The following is a 20,843-nucleotide window of genomic DNA, read 5'->3' as shown; positions in this document are numbered from 1 at the left end:
AGCGGTTCCACTGAAAAGTTCCAAATGGATAAGTTGGAAGAGTATAACCACCGCGAACTTAAACAATTCTGCATGGAACTAGGCATTGCTACCACCGGCCTGAGTACCAAAGAGGATTTGAAGCGCGCCCTTGAGTCGTGGGCAGAAACTGGGATCACCGGATCCTCCGACCAAAACAGTGTCGCACCAGAGGGGAACGCCACGGCTCCCGAGGAGAGGGGAACGGGCCTCTCGCAGGAGGAGATCCAGGAAAGAGAAAGGACCAGATTACACGAGTTGGAAATGGCACGACTCAAGATGGACGGTGAACTAAAGTTAGCCGAGCAGAAACTAAATCTAGAGCATCTGCGGCTCCGAGAGGAGCGAGAAGAAAAACAGAGACAGAGAGAGCTTGAGGAAAAAAGAATAACACTCGAACACGAACGCAAACTGGCGGAAATAGAACTTCGGAAACAGAATAAAGAGACGGGGTGCCTGAGCGACCGCACACCCCAGGGGCAACCGAGAAAAAAGTCCACATCCCCAAGGATGTTGTCCGAGAGTATGTCAGAGAAGACGACATACAGCAGTGGTTCAAAGCCTACGAGATCGCCATGACCTCCCACCGGATCGACCGGAGTGATTGGGGAGCTGGACTATGGGGGAGGTTCGTCAACGAAGGTCGCGATGCCCTGTTGCAGCTCCCAGATCACCAAATGTCGTCCTACGACCACATGAAGGCTGCCCTCCTCACCCGCTACGGCCTCACACCCGAGATGTACCGCCAGAGGTTCAGAGATTGCACCCGGATCCCGGGTACAACTTGGGTGGAGTACGTAAACTATTTCAGCAGAGCCTTCGAGGGGTGGATCAAGGGGAGCCATGTAACGACCTACGAACAACTCTTCAACCTCATGGTTTGGGAACACCTGTCGAACAACTGCTTCGTCGAGCTCAGGCAGCACCTCCTCGACAGTAAATTGACCGACCCCCGGCAGCTCGCCGCTGAAGCTGACCGATGGGAGAGCACCCGAGTGGGCCGGAGAGGACCGCACGAGCAGAATCGAAGCAACCAAGGCCAGCACCGTCCTCGGGGAGGAGGAGGAGGCCAAGGGCGAGGGAGAGACACCCTCCCGGCAACACCCGTGGCCAGCACCCCGCCCCCGGCCGGCCGGGGAAACCCCCCGATGCGTCCAGGGTTCCGAGCCAATGTCACGTGCCACCGATGCCAGCGAGTCGGCCATTACGCCAATGACTCGAGCTGCCCGCAGAACCAAACACCCAAGCCCCGCCAGGTAGCTGCCGCCGCCCTGGGGGAAGAACGACTGTCAGAGGAACAGGAAGAGTATGAGCCGGCCCAGCAAGAGTGGGAACCGGCCGCCATGGTTCTAGCGTGCCTAGGGGGAAAAGACATAGTCCCGCGGGCTCCCCTACCCGCCAACACCAGGAAATACGGTCAGTGGGTGACCATTAATGGGCATCGGGCCGAGGCCTTACGTGACACAGGCGCCAGTGTGACGGCCGTCCGCTGTCACCTGGTGAAACCCGAGCAGATCCTGCCGAACATTCTCTGCCCCGTCCGCTCAGCTGACAATTCCGAAAGTCTGTGTCAAATGGCCTGCGTCCCCTTCGAATGGGGAGGGGTCTCCGGCCTGTTGAAAGTGACGGTCCGGGATGATGCCCCCGTGGACTGCCTCCTGGGGAATGACCTTGAGAGTTCCCAATGGGCCACCGTCGAGAGAAGAGAGCACCTGGGGATGCTGGGCCTCCCGGACTGGGCCTGCGTAACCACCCGGTCCAGGGCAGCCCGTGCCGTTCCCCGACCGGAAGAACCGGAATGGCCAGCACCTCCGCCCCCGGTCGCCCCAGTAGAAGACAACGATGAGGCCAATCCCCCGGAGCCAACGACCGAAGGGGACGCGCACCTCCAGGACGTCCCCGGCCTGGCTCAGTGGCGTCAAGAAGGGGGGCCCACCCAAGAACAGTTCCTCCAGGAGCAAAGGTCCTGCCCCTCCCTCGAGGGACTCCGCCAACAAGCCAGCGCCCAGAGCGCAGGGGACTCCACCGGAACTCACTGGGTCTACTGGGAGAACGACCTGCTATACAGCGAACAGAGGATCGCAGAGCTAGGGGCCGGTCGAGTACTGGTGGTACCTCTCCGCTTCAGAAACTTCCTGCTCAATCTGGCCCACGATGTCCCCCTGGCTGGACACCTGGGCCAAGACAAAACTTACAGTCGCCTAGTGACCCACTTTTTCTGGCCGAAGATGCGGAACGACGTCCTGAACCACTGCCGGTCCTGCCCCACGTGCCAGGCCAGCGGGAAGAGTGGCCGTAAGCTGAAGGCCCCTCTACAACCCTTCTCGGTGGTCACCACCCCGTTTGAGAGGGTAGGGATAGACATTGTGGGGCCCCTGGACCCCCGCACGGCACAAGGACATAGGTTCATCCTAGTACTGGTGGATCACGCCACCCGCTACCCCGAGGCGGTGCCTCTACGAACAGTAACAGCTCCGGTGGTTGGCCGGGCCCTAATGGGGATCTTCTCCCGGGTGGGCTTCCCCCGAGAAGTCGTCAGCGACCGAGGCACGAACTTCATCTCCAAATACATGAAGTCCCTCTGGCAACAGTGCGGGGTCACCTACCGATTCACGACCCCCTATCACCCCCAAGGGAACGGACTAGTGGAGCGATTCAACCGCACTCTCAAGGGGATGATTGGGGGATTGGAAGAGCCCCTCCGTCGCCAGTGGGATGTACTACTCCCGTGCCTCCTCTTCGCCTACCGGGAAGTTCCCCAGAAGTCCCTCGGTTTTAGCCCCTTCGAACTCCTGTACGGGCACCCTGTGCGAGGGCCCCTCAGCCTAGTCAAAGAAGGTTGGGAGATGGCCCCCCTAAAGACCCCTCCAGACGTCTTCAAGTACCTCCTGGCCCTACGTAATCAGACCCGGCGCTTCCGGGAGATGGCCAAGGTGAACCTCGAGGCCAGCCAGGAAGACATGAAGAGATGGTATGATCACAATGCCTCCTCCGTCGAGTTCGAACCTGGACAACAAGTGTGGGTGATGTCCCCCACCGAACCATGTGCCTTGCAAGATAAGTGGACGGGGCCCTTCAAGGTGGTCGAGCGCAAAAGCCCCGTCACTTACCTCATCGACATGGGGACCACCCGGAACCCCCTTCGGGTCCTCCACACCAACAGACTCAAACCACACTTTGTGCGCTCAGAACTCAGCCTCCTGATGGCTACAGACAGTGGGGCGGAAGAAGACTCCGAGCCTCTCCCTGATCTCCTGAAGACTCAGGAGAAAGACGGTTCCGTGGACGGGGTCCGGCTCTCCGATGCCCTCACCCCAGAGCAACGCCAGGGCTGCCGGGACCTCCTGCTGCGGTTCGCTTCACTGTTCTCCCTCACTCCCGGGGTCACCCCTTGCTGCCTGCACGACGTAAACACCGGGGACAGTCCCCCTGTCCGGCACCGGGCCTACCGCGTACCAGATCGGGTACGGGCCTGCATACAAGAGGAAGTGGCCAAAATGCTCACGATCGGGGTCATCGAGCCCTCGGACAGTCCCTGGGCCAGTCCAGTTGTATTGGTCCCCAAAGCCGCTGCCCCCGGCACCACACCTGAACTGAGATTCTGCGTCGACTACCGGGGCTTGAACGCTGTCACCCGAACCGACGCTCATCCTATCCCCAGAGCGGATGAATTGATCGACCGGCTGGGGGCCGCCCGCTACCTCAGTATCTTCGACCTAACAGTGGGCTACTGGCAGATCGGTCTCACACCCCGAGCTCAAGAACGATCCGCCTTCTCTACCCCCGATGGCCACTACCACTTCAAGGTCATGCCCTTTGGCATGAAGAACGCCCCCGCTACATTTCAACGTCTTGTGAACCAGGTCTTGGCGGGGCTCGAAGAGTTCAGCGCTGCCTACCTGGACGATATCGCTGTATACAGCCGCCACTGGTCCGACCACCTCCTCCACCTCCAGGAGGTCCTACAGGCCCTCCAGCGGGCCGGCCTCACGATTAAGGCCGGCAAATGCCAAATTGGTCAAGGGTCCGTGACCTACCTGGGGCACCAGGTGGGGAGCGGGCTGGTGGCCCCACTGCAACTTAAGATTGCTGCCATCCAGTCCTGGCAGCCCCCCGTCACTCAGACCGAAGTCCGAGCCTTCTTGGGGCTCACCGGCTAATACCGGCGGTTCGTGAGGGACTACGGCAGCATTGTGGGGCCCCTCACGGGGCTCACGTCCAAGAACCAACCAAAGCGGATTAACTGGACCCCCGATTGTCAAGCGGCCTTCGAAAAGCTGAAGGCCGCCCTGTGCACCGCCCCTGTGCTCCAGGCCCCCGATTACAGTCGGGAATTCGTAGTACAGACAGACGCCTCCGACCACGGCATCGGAGCGGTTCTTTCCCAAGTGAACCCCGAGGGTCATGACCAGCCGGTGGCCTTCATCAGCCGACGTCTCCTGGGCCGAGAACAGCGCTGGAGCACCATCGAGAGGGAGGCCTTCGCAGTGGTGTGGGCCCTCAAAAAGCTCCGGCCCTATCTCTTCGGTACCCACTTCCGGGTACAAACCGACCATAAACCCCTGCAGTGGCTGATGCAGATGCGGGGGGAAAACCCAAAACTATTGCGCTGGTCCATCTCCCTGCAGGGAATGGACTTCACCGTGGAGCACCGACCGGGCCAAGACCACGCCAACGCAGATGGCCTGTCCCGCTTCTTCCGCCTCGACGAAGAGAGTCCCCAAGGAGATGGGTGACTCTCCCCGCCTTCAGCTGGGGGGGACGCATGTTGGACAGGCCACACGAAGGGCTTGCACCCTCCCCGCATGACAGGGCCCAAGCCCCGGCCCCCCAGGCGCGGCCCACGAGAACCACCCGCACCCCGTCTCCCGACGGAACTCCTGCCTTCGGACCTCCCTGTAGCACGGGCCCAAGCCACCACCGGCTCCCTCGTCCGGGTCAAGCCGCCATCTTGGGCCCTGCGCCACGAGGCCGCGTGGCCTCCCCCCGACCCTAACCCTGGGCCTGGCCGGCCCCGACATCCCGGCACCACCATCCACCCAGGAGGTGAGCGGATCACTTGGCAGGTCAATGGGAGGACGAAGTGCCAAGGACTCTCCCCCGCCAGGTGACGATCGCCTCCAGCTCCCCCAGGCACCGGCTCCACCCCCCGCTGGGTGTCTGGACACCTTCATCCCGGACCCTCCGACCCCCAAGTGCGAGGGTCCGGACATCAAAGGGCACCTGCCCTATAACTGGAGCAGCTGCGGAGCAGGAAGGCAGTTGTATCCTGGAGTCGAGAGACACCGAGAGAACTCAGCCTTGACGGACTACTGGCGCTGCCGTAGCCCTATCTTGTGATCTATCGTCCTGCCTGCTGGCGCTGCCGCGGCCTTCTGCAACATCCATCCTCGTCGGGACCTGCTGGCGCTGCCGCGGCCCGTTGTAACGACCATCTTCAACGGGACCTGCTGGCGCTGCCGCGGACCGTACATCGACCATCTTCTCTGGGACCTGCTGGCGCTGCCGCGGCCCGTGTATCGACCATCTTCACTGGGACCTGCTGGCGCTGCCGCGGCCCGTACCAGCTAGACCACCTAAGCTCGAGGATTGTGAGCTACCCACCATACCACCTCAACTAACAGACTGGTAACCAGACTGTCCCGCTACCCCCTGTCCCATCTTGAGAGACTTGAATCGAGGGGACCCCAGAGTCCAGACCTCCTTGTACCTTTTCATCGTACCTTAAGAAGTGCTTATAAAGAACGCTAACTCATCTCCTTGTGTGGTATCTGTCTGTGGGGGGGAAGTTATTTCCCCCCACAGACCTCTCCCCTTGTCCTCGGCCGACCCTCCCGGTCCGTCTAACATGGTGTGACTTTTTATTTTTGTGGGGGGGGGGGGTATGACATGAGGGGCTTTCCGGGTGTTTGGAATCCAAAGTTCAGTAGGGGAGTTGGTGTCCTTGCCATTTGAAATCCTCAGAGTCCATGCCACAGTCTTTGTCAACATTGGTCAGACAGTGACCAGCAAGGCCATGTGGCAGAGAATGTCTTTGGATGCTGTGCTGCTGTTGCTCCAGTGGGCCAGGTGCCAGGCCAGGTGTCCTGGGAGATGGTGCTGTAGCGCCGACCCTCACGGTCTTTTCCGTGGACGACCCGTCCTCCTGCGGGGACCCTCAGAAGCAGGCCGTGACGATGTTTGGGATGCTCCATCGGATGTTTCCTCCTCCTCCTCCTCCTGATCCCTCCCTGTGGGTGGTGATGTTCTACGCCTTCTGGCACAGGGAGGGTTGCCCATGTTGTCGGCCATCCGACGGAGTGTAGTGTGAATTCCCGTGTACACCGTCACGAGCTCAGCCTGTCCGTCCTCCATCCTCCGTTGGTGTTGCAGTAGACAGGCATGTAGCTCTGCATGTTGCTGGGCCTGCTGGGTCTTGATCCCCGCGAGGACGGTCACAACCTGGACCATGCCCGTGGTGTCCTGCCGGTATGTGTCCAGGATGTTTCGGACATGGGAATATACCAGATCCCCAGCCAACTGGTCAGGCTGGCGCCTCCGCCGTCCTCCACTCCCACCACCCCTGCCCACTTGCACCTGGCCTGCCCTTGTGGGCACATCGGGTCTCCGGGACACCTGAGAGGTGGCATTGGCGTTGTCGCCTGCCTCCTCCTGGGTGCCCGGGACACCGTGTCCCTCCTGGCCAGCCTGGCTGCTTTGTGGTGGTGGGGCAGGGATCCTGGGTGTCTCCTGGGATGTGGCAGGAGTGGGGGTGGTGGTTGGCCCCGTTGTACCTGACGCAGGTGCTGCAGGTCGTTGGACACCAGAGGGGCCAGGTTGGTCGGGGTCGTCCACAGAGTGGTGAGAGTCGTCGCTGCCGGTGGGATCGGCCTCCCGCAGAGCCGGGTCCGGTGAGTCTTCCCCCCCAGTGTTGGGGGGTGAACCACGAGGTTGACCTGTGTGTGAGAGAGACAATGTTAATTTTGGTCCATGCAACATCCATGTTTCATCAGTTTCAAAGTTGGAACATTTCCTCTGGGAATTTGGATCTGTCATGCATTCCACTCACAGTGCACTTGTGCATGGGTGTGTCCCTTGGGCACAGCTTTGGCGCCTTTAACTATGTGTGGCACAGTCTTACTTGCTGCGTCAAGTGTGACTGCAGTCAGCAGTGGAGTGGGCAGGTGTGGCGAGCCGTGCATTGGCGCCTTCCGTGTTGCACTGTACGTGGGCACATGAAGTTGTTCCACACACTTATATGATGCAGGTTGCTGTCGTTGTGCTCGTGCACAGGTTGTGACATGGCCCTGTGTTTTGCCATGGAGGAGAGGGGGGCTGCTGGCACTGGCCACCCTTGTCTACATGCACGCAGTCCACCTGCTGACGAGCAGACATTCCCACACACCACATGGCTGATTTGCTCTCCCTGTGTCTCCCTCCCTCTCTGTCCCCCTCTCCCTCCCTCTGTGTGTCAGCCTCCTCCCTCTGTCCGTCTTCCTGTGTCTCCCTCCCTCTCTGTCCCCCTCTCCCTCCCTCTCTGTCCCCCTCTCCCTCCCTCTGTGTGTCAGCCTCCTCCCTCTGTCCGTCTCCCTGTGTCTCCCTCCCTCTCTGTCCCCCTCTCCCTCCCTCTCTGTCCCCCTCTCCCTCCCTCTGTGTGTCAGCCTCCTCCCTCTGTCCGTCTCCCTGTGTCTCCCTCCCTCTCTGTCCCCCTCTACCTCCCTCTCTGTCCCCCTCTCCCTCCCTCTGTGTGTCAGCCTCCTCCCTCTGTCCGTCTTCCTGTGTCTCCCTCCCTCTCTGTCCCCCTCTCCCTCCCTCTCTGTCCCCCTCTCCCTCCCTCTATGTGTCAGCCTCCTCCCTCTGTCCGTCGCCCTGTGTCTCCCTCCCTCTCTGTCCTCCTCTCCCTCCCTCTCTGTCCCCCTCTCCCTCCCTCTGTGTGTCACCCTCTGTCACCTCAGCCCAGCTTCCTGGGCACACACTGTTAGCAGATCTTTGAATGGCCCTTGGCTTGTTGATGTGAGTTTGTTTCTGATCTCCAGGCACCCATTGGGTGTAGTGTGTGTCTCTGCGCTGCTGCTGTGGTGGTGTGTGCTGCCACTCTTTCACAGTGTTGGCTGTTCATTAGCTGCTGTCATGTGCAAAACAGTGCCTTCACCCCCATGTGTTGATGCAAGGCGTCCGCCATTTGCTGGCGAGTCTTTCCTGTGTGGGGACACACTGTTTGTCTGGCTGTGACCTAGGCCATATCGGCAGAGGGCATTGTTGTCTGCTTCTGAGTTGCACTATGTGATTTTTTTGGCCCACCCTCCCGCCATCCGGGTTACCGTGTCATGTGTTGGTGTCTTCTGTGGCCTGTGACTTGACATTGTCCAGCTGGGTGCATGGGGCATGGTGGCGCCAGTGGCATGTGCGTGTTCATGGAGTGTGGTTGAGTCATGCGATAGCTTGGGGTGGTTGCGTGCCTGTTTGTGAGTTTGGTTGTGGATGACGTTCCCCCCATGTGAGGTGCGTTGTTTATGTACTCACCCGGGTCTCGGAGTCCTCCTAATCCTTCGACTGCCTCCACCGGCAGTATGGCCATCACCCTCTCCTCCCAGGGATGGTAGTGTACGGGTCTGCGGGACGGCCCTCCTCCAGTGACGTTGGCCTGGTTGTGTTCATCCGTCATCTTGGCTCTGACCCTCCTCCGCAGATCGTACCACCTGGCTTGGCATTCCTGCTTGTTCCTTCTGGTGTCCGCAACAGCATTCACAGCATCGACGATGGTCTGCCACATGGCTGTTTTTTCTGAAATGCTGGTCTGTCTGACCAATGTTCCAAAGAGGTGTGGCTCGATTCTGAGGATTTCATCGACAAGGACCTCCAAATCTCGGTTACTGAACTTTGGATTCTTGTTAGTGGGCATGGTGAGGGGTGTGGGTGTGGATGGTGGGGGTGTGTGGATGGTTGTGGGTGTGTGGGTGTGGTTGTGCAGGTGTGTGTGTGAATGTGATGAGGGGGTGTTTGTGAAGGTGGTTGTGTGAAGGTGTGCAAGTGTAAGGTGTGGTAAAGCTTCTAGTTTGGTGCTGTAGGTTGTCTGTGGGGTCTGGCAGCAGTGAGTCTGTTGCAAAGGCTCATGGTTTGTGTGTGTGGGCCCTTTTTATTGGTCCATTGGTGGGTGTGGCTGTGTTTGAAGTTTGGGTGGGTGTGTTATAAGGAGTGGTGGTGTTTGGGGCCTCTGTTTGTTTTTGGCAGTTGCAGGTCAGTGAATGTGTTGTTTTAGTGGTTGTTGGACATGTTTAGTGGCTTTGTGCCATTCGAATGGTGTATTCTTGTGTTGTTTTGTTTTGTCCAGGTTGTGTACGTGCGTTTTTAGCGTGTGTACGGGGTGTACATGGGCCATTTTGTTGTACAGTGCTGTCCTTGTGTGTGGCTTGGTACGACTCGTACATGCGGTTGTGATGTTGGGGCCTGGGGTGCGCTCTGTACTTAGGAGGTTGTGGTGGGGGTACGACTCTGACGTACACGGGTGTACATACACGGGTGGGGGTACGACTCTAATGTACAGGGGTGCACATACACGGGTGGGGGTACGACACGTACAGGAGTGTACATACACGGGGGGTACGACACGTACAGGGGTGTACATACACGGGGGGTACGACACGTACAAGGGTGTACATACACGGAGGGGTATGACACGTACACGGGTGTACATACACGGGTGGGGGTACGACTCTAATGTACACGGGTGCACATACACGGGTGGGGGTACGACACGTACAGGGGTGTACATACACGGGGGGTACGACACGTACAGGGGTGTACATACACGGGGGTACAACACGTACAGGGGTGTACATACATGGAGGGGTACGACACGTACATGGGTGTACATACACGGGTGGGGGTACGACTCTAATGTACACGGGTGCACATACACGGGTGGGGGTACAACATGTACAGGGGTGTACATACACAGGGGGTACGACACGTACAGGGGTGTACATACATGGGGGTACGGCACGTACAGGGGAGTACATACACGGGGGTACGACACGTACAGGGGTGTACATACACGGAGGGGTACGACACGTACACGGGTGTACATACACGGGTGGGGGTACGACTCTAATGTACACGGGTGCACATACACGGGTGGGGGTACGACACGTACAGGGGTGTACATACACGGGGGTACGACACGTACAGGGGTGTACATACACGGGGGTACGACACGTACAGGGGTGTACATACTCGGGGGGTACGACACGTACACGGGTGTACATACACGGAGGGGTACGACACGTACACGGGTGTACATACGGGGGGGGTATGACACATACACGGGTGTACATACACGGGGGGGTACGACACGTACACGGGTGTACATACACGGGGGTAGGACACGTACACGGGGGTACATACACGGGGGTACGACACGTACACGGGTGTACATACACAGGGGGTATGACACGTACACGGGTGTACATACACGGGTGGGGGTGTACATACACGGGGGGTACGTCTCGAACGTTAGGGGGCTGGGGGGAGTGTTGGGCGCGTATGCGGGCACATGTCTCCATGGTTGCTATGGGAGTTCGGTGCGGACGGTGTTTTTTCCATACGGTTGTAACATCGGACGCATGGGATGGATCGTGATTCCGCGGTCGGACTTCACTTTTCACATTTGTATGGTAAATCGTCCGAGGACGTGTCGGACACATTTTCCGACCCGAGGACGTGTGGGGAATAATTCCCAATGCGATTCGTATGGTCTTTTTCCCATGCGAATCGTAATTGGCAGTTTGTACGGCACTTGTACGATTCGTACGGTAAAAAGACCGGATACGAGTCGTACGGGGAAAATTTTTACCGGATCGTGATCGGCACCTAAGTCTCTATTTCCCTGCTTCAATTCCAAGAGTTCGTTATCTACTGCTTGAGAGATCCGTCTTCGGTCAAAGATTCTCAGAAATTCTTTCTTGAACTCATCGAAATTCTGCAATAATGGATCATCTCCACTCAAATATGACAAAATGAAGGCTACCTTAGATTGCGCATCAGGAAAGATAGAAGGACGACACAAGAAATGAAGTGAACATTGTGTAATAAACACCTGCGCCTTTTGTGGGTCCCTACTAAATCTCTCTGGCGCTGCCAACGGTATCACTGGCGATAGGGAATGGATTACTTGTGTTGTTAGCTTATTTGCGTCTCCCATTGATGTGGTGGGACCCTCCCTTCCAGTTGAATACGGTTGTCTTATCCTCTGTGCTAATTCTGCCGTCTCTTTCCTAGAATTCATGACCTCCTGCCTTAGACTTTGATTCTCTTCCTTAACTCCTACCAATTCCTTTTGTATCGCCTCAAGGACTGACCCTAAGGTCTGAAAATGTATTCCCTCAACCATTTCTTTTCTGTTCGGGTGCAAGATTAATACGTGGGCACTTCACTCTGTCAGAGCTCACCTTCAGCTTCTCGCTGGTTACCGTTGTCTTGCACAGGAACAGAAGTCGCTAGCTTCCCGACTCCCACTACTAATCACTCAGCCCCAAGAAATGTCTTTGGCTCTAACTGATCAGCAAGGGGGAAATTGGATCAAATAATAAACGATAGAAGAGACTGGTTCTGGACCTTCTGGTTTTCCTATCTGGAATTCTTCTTCAGCTATCACTCTTCCTTCTGAAGACTCCCAAGGGTAACTAAGCACACAAAAAATTATTATTCCTTCTGAAGTACTGGGTTTTTCAGAACCAACCCAGCGGTGCCAGGGGACACACCCGAAGACTTCGAGTTCTTCCTGTTCCGGACTTACAGAAACACAGAGGTGCCGATCACGATCCTATAAAAACCCGGTACGAACCGTCGGACGGAGCAAATTCTCCGTCCGACGCGTACCCGGTCGTCAAAATCTACCAACATGGAATTACGATTCGCACGGAAACACCATTTCCGTACGAATCGTACAAAACCCCGACCGACGAAAAAAAAAATACAAATGCGATCCGGGAAAGCGCCGACCTGACGTCGGGACGCTCGCAGCCTGCCATTCACGAACCAGGAATTACGATTCGCACCGACGTCATCCCGCACGGTGAATATTATCCGGCAGCCAAAAACTGCCGGGAAATCAGGACGACGCGAACAAGGAGTACCAGTACGCGACGGACAGACAGGACGACGCGAACAAGGAGTACCCGTACGCGACGGACAGACATGGACCCGAACCTACGTGTCATCCCGGCCCTCATAGCAGTCGACCTCCTCTACAGGTTATGACGCAGATGCCGCAGAAGGTCAGAACAACAAAGGGAGGGGGGAAAGGGGGGGGGTGGCAGGACCAGGGCAGGCCACAAACCCCCCACCAAAGTCACACAGCACACATGCCCTGGACATACCTGACTCCCAGGCCCTGGTCACTACGAGGGGGTGGGGGCGTGTCCAGCTAAGCCAGCGACCGCCACAACGGAAGTTCTTCACGATGCGAACCGGCAACACAACCAGACAGCTACGTCCCGTACCCATGCCTTAAGAGCGTGGGTACGAGTTGTACCACGCCCACACCTACGTCACCCCAACAATGGCGGGACGGCTCGTACCCACGTGGCAAAGGCCTGGGTACGGGCCGCACAAGCATCACATAGCGTGGGGACGGACATGTACGGACCGTACCCCCACCCCGTATGCATGGAGCGTACCCCCACCCCAACAGTGTAAGTACGACCCGTACCCTCACCTCGTATTCATGGAGCGTACCCCCCATGCCAACAGTGTAAGTACGACACGTACCCCCACCCGCGTATGCAAGGAGCGTACCCCCACCCCAACAGTGTAAGTACGACCCGTACCCTCACCTCGAATGCATGGAGCGTACCCCCACCCCAACAGTGTAAGTACGACCCGTACCCTCACCTCGAATGCATGGAGCGTTCCCCCTATGCAAACATTGTACGTACGACACGTACCCCCACCCGCGTACGTATGGAGCGTACCCCCACCCCAACAGTGTAAGTACGATCCGTACCCTCACCTCGTATTCATGGAGCGTACCCCCACCCCAACAGTGTAAGTACGATCCGTACCCTCACCTCGTATTCATGGAGCGTACCCCCACCCCAACAGTGTAAGTACGACCCGTACCCTCACCTCGAATGCATGGAGCCGTACCCCCACCCCACCAGTGTAAGTACGACCCGTACCCTCACCTCGAATGCATGGAGCGTACCCCCACCCCAACAGTGTAAGTACGACCCGTACCCTCACCTCGAATGCATGGAGCGTACCCCCTATGCAAACATTGTACGTACGACACGTACCCCCACCCGCGTACGTATGGAGCGTACCCCAACCCCAACAGTGTAAGTACGATCCGTACCCTCACCTCGTATTCATGGAGCGTACCCCCACCCCAACAGTGTAAGTACGATCCGTACCCTCACCTCGTATTCATGGAGCGTACCCCCACCCCAACAGTGTAAGTACGACCCGTACCCTCACCTCGAATGCATGGAGCGTACCCCCACCCCAACAGTGTAAGTACGACCCGTACCCTCACCTCGAATGCATGGAGCGTACCCCCTATGCAAACATTGTACGTACGACACGTACCCCCACCCGCGTACGTATGGAGCGTACCCCCACCCCAACAGTGTAAGTACGACCCGTACCCCCACCTCGAATGCATGGAGCGTACCCACATCCGTGTATGTCATGAGCGTACATATTGTGAAATAGGAGGGGTGTGTGCAGAGTCCTCCCAGCAGTGCCCTGAGACAGGAGGGGTGTGTGCAGAGTCCTCCCAGCAGTGCCCTGAGACAGGAGGGGTGGGGGCCTATCACTCCCAGCAGTGCCCTGAGACAGGAGGGGTGTGTGCAGAGTCCTCCCAGCAGTGCCCTGAGACAGGAGGGGTGGGGGCCTATCACTCCCAGCAGTGCCCTGAGACAGGAGGGGTGTGTGCAGAGTCCTCCCAGCAGTGCACTGAGACAGGAGGGGTGGGGGCCTATCACTCCCAGCAGTGCCCTGAGACAGGAGGGGTGGGGGCCTAACACTCCCAGCAGTGCCCTGAGACAGGAGGGGTGTGTGCAGAGTCCTCCCAGCAGTGCCCTGAGACAGGAGGGGTGGGGGCCTATCACTCCCAGCAGTGCCCTGAGACAGGAGGGGTGGGGGCCTAACACTCCCAGCAGTGCCCTGAGACAGGAGGGGTGTGTGCAGAGTCCTCCCAGCAGTGCCCTGAGACAGGAGGGGTGGGGGCCTATCACTCCCAGCAGTGCCCTGAGACAGGAGGGGTGGGGGCCTAACACTCCCAGCAGTGTCCTGAGACAGGAGGGGTGTGTGCAGAGTCCTCCCAGCAGTGCCCTGAGACAGGCGGGGTGTGTGCAGAGTCCTCCCAGCAGTGCCCTGAGACAGGAGGGGTGGGGGCCTATCACTCCCAGCAGTGCCCTGAGACAGGAGGGGTGGGGGCCTAACACTCCCAGCAGTGCCCTGAGACAGGAGGGGTGTGTGCAGAGTCTTCCCAGCAGTGCCATGAGACAGGAGGGGTGTGTGCAGAGTCCTCCCAGCAGTGCCCTGAGACAGGAGTGGTGTGTGCAGAGTCCTCCCAGCAGTGCCCTGAGACAGGAGGGGTGGGGGCCTATCACTCCCAGCAGTGACCTGAGACAGGAGGGGTGGGTGCAGAGTCCTCCCAGCAGTGCCCTGAGACAGGAGGGGTGTGTGCAGAGTCCTCCCAGCAGTGCCCTGAGACAGGAGGGGTGGGGGCCTATCACTCCCAGCAGTGCCCTGAGACAGGAGGGGTGGGGGCCTAACACTCCCAGCAGTGCCCTGAGACAGTAGGGGTGGGTGCAGAGTCCTCCCCTGCAGTGCCCTGAGACAGGAGGGGTGGGGGCCTAACACTCCCAGCAGTGCCCTGAGACAGGAGGGGTGTGTGCAGAGTCCTCCCAGCAGTGCCCTGAGACAGGAGGGGTGTGTGCAGAGTCCTCACAGCAGTGCCCTGAGACAGGAGGGGTGTGTGCAGAGTCCTCCCAGCAGTGCCCTGAGACAGGAGGGGTGGGGGCCTATCACTCCCAGCAGTGCCCTGAGACAGAAGGGGTGGGTGCAGAGTCCTCCCAGCAGTGCCCTGAGACAGGAGGGGTGGGGGCCTAACACTCCCAGCAGTGCCCTGAGACAGAAGGGGTGGGGGCCTATCACTCCCAGCAGTGCCCTGAGACAGGAGGGGTGGGGGCCTAACACTCCCAGCAGTGCCCTGAGACAGGAGGGGTGTGTGCAGAGTCCTCCCAGCAGTGCCCTGAGACAGGAGGGGTGTGTGCAGAGTCCTCCCACCAGTGCCCTGAGACAGGAGGGGTGGGGGCCTATCACTCCCAGCAGTGCCCTGAGACAGGAGGGGTGGGGGCCTAACACTCCCAGCAGTGCCCTGAGACAGGAGGGGTGGGTGCAGAGTCCTCCCAGCAGTGCCCTGAGACAGGAGGGGTGGTGGCCTATCACTCCCAGCAGTGCCCTGAGACAGGAGGGGTGGGTGCAGAGTCCTCCCAGCAGTGCCCTGAGACAGGAGGGGTGGGTGCAGTGTCCTCCCAGCAGTGCCCTGAGACAGGAGGGGTGTGTGCAGAGTCCTCCCAGCAGTGCCCTGAGACAGGAGGGGTGTGTGCAGAGTCCTCCCAGCAGTGCCCTGAGACAGGAGGGGTGTGTGCAGAGTCCTCCCAGCAGTGCCCTGAGACAGGAGGGGTGGGTGCAGAGTCCTCCCAGCAGTGCCCTGAGACAGGAGGGGTGGGGGCCTAACACTCCCAGCAGTGCCCTGAGACAGGAGGGGTGTGTGCAGAGTCCTCCCAGCAGTGCCCTGAGACAGGAGGGGTGGGGGCCTATCACTCCCAGCAGTGCCCTGAGACAGAAGGGGTGGGTGCAGAGTCCTCCCAGCAGTGCCCTGAGACAGGAGGGGTGGGGGCCTAACACTCCCAGCAGTGCCCTGAGACAGGAGGGGTGGGGGCGTATCACTCCCAGCAGTGCCCTGAGACAGGAGGGGTGGGGCCTAACACTCCCAGCGGTGCCCTGAGACAGGAGGGGTGTGTGCAGAGTCCTCCCAGCAGTGCCCTGAGACAGGAGGGGTGTGTGCAGAGTCCTCCCAGCAGTGCCCTGAGACAGGAGTGGTGTGTGCAGAGTCCTCCCAGCAGTGCCCTGAGACAGGAGGGGTGGGGGCCTTTCACTCCCAGCAGTGCCCTGAGACAGGAGGGGTGGGTGCAGAGTCCTCCCAGCAGTGCCCTGAGACAGGAGGGGTGTGTGCAGAGTCCTCCCAGCAGTGCCCTGAGACAGGAGGGGTGGGGGCCTATCACTCCCAGCAGTGCCCTGAGACAGGAGGGGTGGGGGCCTAACACTCCCAGCAGTGCCCTGAGACAGGAGGGGTGGGTGCAGAGTCCTCCCAGCAGTGCCCTGAGACAGGAGGGGTGGGGGCCTATCACTCCCAGCAGTGCCCTGAGACAGGAGGGGTGGGTGCAGAGTCCTCCCAGCAGTGCCCTGAGACAGGAGGGGTGGGTTCAGAGTCCTCCCAGCAGTGCCCTGAGACAGGAGGGGTGTGTGCAGAGTCCTCCCAGCAGTGCCCTGAGACAGGAGGGGTGTGTGCAGAGTCCTCCCAGCAGTGCCCTGAGACAGGAGGGGTGGGTGCAGAGTCCTCCCAGCAGTGCCCTGAGACAGGAGGGGTGGGCGCCTATCACTCCCAGCAGTGCCCTGAGACAGGAGGGGTGGGGGCCTAACACTCCCAGCAGTGCCCTGAGACAGGAGGGGTGTGTGCAGGGTCCTCCCAGCAGTGCCCTGAGACAGGAGGGGTGGGGGCCTATCACTCCCAGCAGTGCCCATGGAACGCTAAGGGTGGAGTAGCCACAGATACCATGCCCACAAATGTCAGTCAGGTGCATAAAGACCCTGCAGTACATGTACCACATGTGTGCGAGGCTGGGAGTATACGCATGCATAGGGCCAAAAAGAAAACATGTATACATGAAGTCATGTCAATAGTCCACATACACAAGTACAATGACTACCAAGGATGCCACGAATGATGCAGGTGGAGAATGGCTCAGCATGCATGTGCAAAGTTGAAGGAGTCCGTCACACACCCAGCTAATGTACACACAGCTCGGCGCTAAATATTGGGAACACCCTGCAGGGAAGAAGTCAGGGTACACAGAGGAAGGAAAACACCTTGGGACAATTGCAACATGCAGCAACTGCTTACATTAATTGAGAAAGCTAGCTAACACCGTGTGATGGCACACAGATCCCATGGTCCCCCCTATGAGCAGCACACTACTACATTTCCCACACACCCAACACATGAACACCACCCACAACCATGTAGCAGCCCCACCGACAGCAATGCCAGCAAAGCAGGAGTGTTCCAAGGGCAAAAATAAATAGCTTTATTCAGCATGATCCAAAAACTGGTATGTAGGAAGTTCAATATTTACAAAGCCCATAGGGCAGTCCAGGAGTCACAGCTGGATGGGGGACACAGTGGGATGTGTGTCCCCTAGCTTGCCTGCACAGTTACAAGCCGTTGTCTTCCACAGGGGTGAGGGCATCAAGTGGGGGGGAATGAACAGGCACCGCAGGGACAGGAGGGCAAAGGGTAGGCGACGTGGGTGCAGGGATGGAGGACTCCACCACAGGGGGTGGGGCAGGGCCAAAGGCGGATTCTAGGAGCGCGCTGCACACCTTGGCAAGGTCCTCCAGGGACTCCCCTGCACCCGAAGGAACCACAGGCCCCAAGGAGGGGGGGGGGTCAGAGGGATGGGTCGCAGCGCCACTGGGGGAGGGTGTGGACAGGGGGGGGACTCAAGCACCCTGACCGGGGACTTCCTTGACCGCTTGCGGGGTGGTGTCACTGTGGGGCTCAGGGACAGAGCGGCCATGAAGGAGTCTTTGGGGGAGATGTGGCCAGGAGAGCTGAGGGGAGGGGATTTGGAGGGAGTGGATTGGGTGGAATGCGGACTCCCACTCTGGCTGCGTGTCACACATTTGCCCCCCGACCCAGTGGGTGTGCCTACTTCACCCTGTGTGTGCGTGTCAGGAGGTGTGCGGCGGACCTTCCCTGCTGGTGTGGTGCCTGTTTCTGTTGTGGTGGGTGCATGCTTACGTCTGTGTGTATGTGGGACAGGCATGGGAGTGGGAAGTGTGGAAGGAGCAGGGGTAGGGGGTGGGACGTAGCGCTGCAGGAGACCCACTGCTGCAGTCAGTGTGGAGTCTATGGACCTCAGCAAGTTGCGTTGGTCAGCCTGCGATGAATGAATGCCCTCCAAGTATGCCTCCATGTTGTTGAGGACCTGGCTGTGGCCATGGAGGACATTAAGGATCGCAGTCCGACCAATCTGCAACTGCCGCTGGATGTCCACAGACTCAGCATTGGCGGCAGCAGTGGAGACAGGGGCAGGGGGTGCGGTGCCTGGCAGGAAGGAGACATGTGGTGACCGGGCACGTTGGGAAGGGACACGAGCAAGTGGGAGGCGGCTGATGCCAATGGAGGGGGCGGTGCGAGATGTAGGGCTGCTGTCAGATGGTGGTGCAGCCACCGCCCACTCGGAGAGATCATCCTCGGACCCGTCAGCTTCATACTCTGTTGTGCCAGTTGACAGGTCCCCGGGTTCACTCTCCTCCGCCTCTGTCCCACTCGAAGTGCCAGGCACGATGCCACCGCTGGCACTGGTGCTCGGTCCCTCCGCGCCGTCTGTGTCCATGTCTCCCTCCGTGTCCCCTGACGATGCTGTGGACAGGGTGAAGAGACAGAAATTAATCATACACCTGTATATATATGTCACATGAGTCAAATCTACTTAGGTCACAGTGCATAGCCTGAAACAAAGGAAGAGTTACATCTACAAAACAAGGTACATATGTAGGGCATGCAAGACACAGTTTTTTGACCCACCATGCCATGGAAAAACTATGGAGAGCATGACACAATAGCAAATGAGATGACATGGAATTTTGACTGAGGAGCAAGGCCCTGGGGACAATCCAGCACTGCATCTGCACCACACAGCGTGGCAGGAAATAGGGATGAGCAGGGACCAGAGGCAGGAACTAGAGGCACATGCAGCATAGGTAATACTGATAACATGCCCACCCTGACTGGCACACTGCACCTTGAGTGTATGTCCAGGCAAACATCCCACACTGGCCAGTCCTAGCAAGGAGATATCAGGTCGTGACATGTCGGCCATGCCAGCACCACCCACCCCCTACATGAGACAAATCTATGGAGACACAGGAAGCACGTACATCTCTTAGTCATGGTGAAATACACATGGGATGCAAAACTTCTATATTGCACACAAACTGTCATGATCGCACTCAGTAAAGGCGCTGAGTGCCTCGCGCTTCTCACCCCGGGACGAAACGATACGGAACGACCCGCTCGTCCACGAACTACATATCCCAGGAACCCTCCAGAAATTCCCGTTTTATGTAATCTGGTCACATGGCCGATACGCATAAAAACTCGACCCGCTAACAGGCTGGCACCGAATATTCCCGGATGTATCCAGTGACCTTCGGTACGCGTAGACGTACACTCGGCGAAGACACCTCTACGACCCTTGACAACCAGAAACTCTCCGCCTCGGCTTTCCCAGAAACCTCACCCGCCCGGGGAACCGTGGAAACCAAAGGCTGTTCCTACCTTGCCGATGTGCTCCTCCCATCCCGGCTCCTCCGCGAGTGAAGAGGGGGCACTGCAAGATCCTACTCCTCCCTGGCGGCTACCCGTGAGGTTCCTCCTGAGACCGCGCTCCCTGGCTCCCGGCTCCTCCGTGAGTCGTGAGTAGTAGCGCCTTGTCTCCACCCCAGCCCACGGATTCCGGGCTGCGCCTAGTCGGGATACGCTCCTCTGCTTCGGGTTTCACCGGGAAGCATCGAGTGGTAGCGTTCCCGCTCTGCCCACGGATTTCCGGGCCACAGCGATTACAGGGTGTCGCGCTCCTCGGCTCACAAAACTTAAAGGAGCCTTGCAGTAGCAGCGCCGTCAAAGACACCCTCACCGGACCGCCTCGTAATAGAGGCGCGAACCCCCAGCTGGGGGTCAGAACTTTGGGCCGTGCATACCGCCCTGCCTGATTCCCACCTCATTCCTTTGCCACAGAGAGGGAGCTGCTTCCCTTCGCATATCCCAACAGCAAGGCGGGAGGAGACGTCAGGTAAGCGAGTCACCCACAAAAGGAGATCAGGGGAGACGACTAGAGTAGGCCTTCACTTATTGTATGCTTATCTCATTTCAGATCTCCCTCCCAGCCGTCCCTATCCTCCCTTCCCTCGCTCACCTTCCTCCTCCGTCCGAGTGTGTTATACATCCTCCGGACTAGGGGCAGATGGGAGGTGGACCCCTATCAGCATCAGCGTCATCCTGAGGAGAAGAAACCAGCGGGTACGCGACACAAACTACCCAAGGTGCGGCTGTCCAAATTATCATGTACAAATGGGCATCATCAGATGATTGCAACAAGACACAAAGGCAATGGCCACCGTGAGTATGTAATTGGAAAATCAGGTCAGGCTGGACAGTGGACACTTGTAATACATCTCACATCAATATACATGGTGCCAGGGGACAATGGCACAGAGCACAACCTATGCTGTAGACACAGAGATTGTCGACATTCTCGGATTACACACATGATACCTAGGAAAAGATGCCCCTGGGGACAGTAGTGGCCACACAACTCCATGCTCCTCAATGGGAATGACTGCAACACACGCTAACATCCCTGCACTATGCGTAACGCACAATCATGCACATCATGTCACAGGCCACCACATGGGACAAGCCTGCTGGAAGGCCTCGCACTCGAGAGATTAACTCCCATGTCTGGAATCAGCATTAGTGCCAACTGACA

The sequence above is a fragment of the Triturus cristatus genome, chromosome 4_2 (assembly GCF_964204655.1).
Source record: "Triturus cristatus chromosome 4_2, aTriCri1.1, whole genome shotgun sequence".
Taxonomy (NCBI): Eukaryota; Metazoa; Chordata; class Amphibia; order Caudata; family Salamandridae; genus Triturus; species Triturus cristatus.
This window is presented reverse-complemented; position numbering follows the sequence as displayed.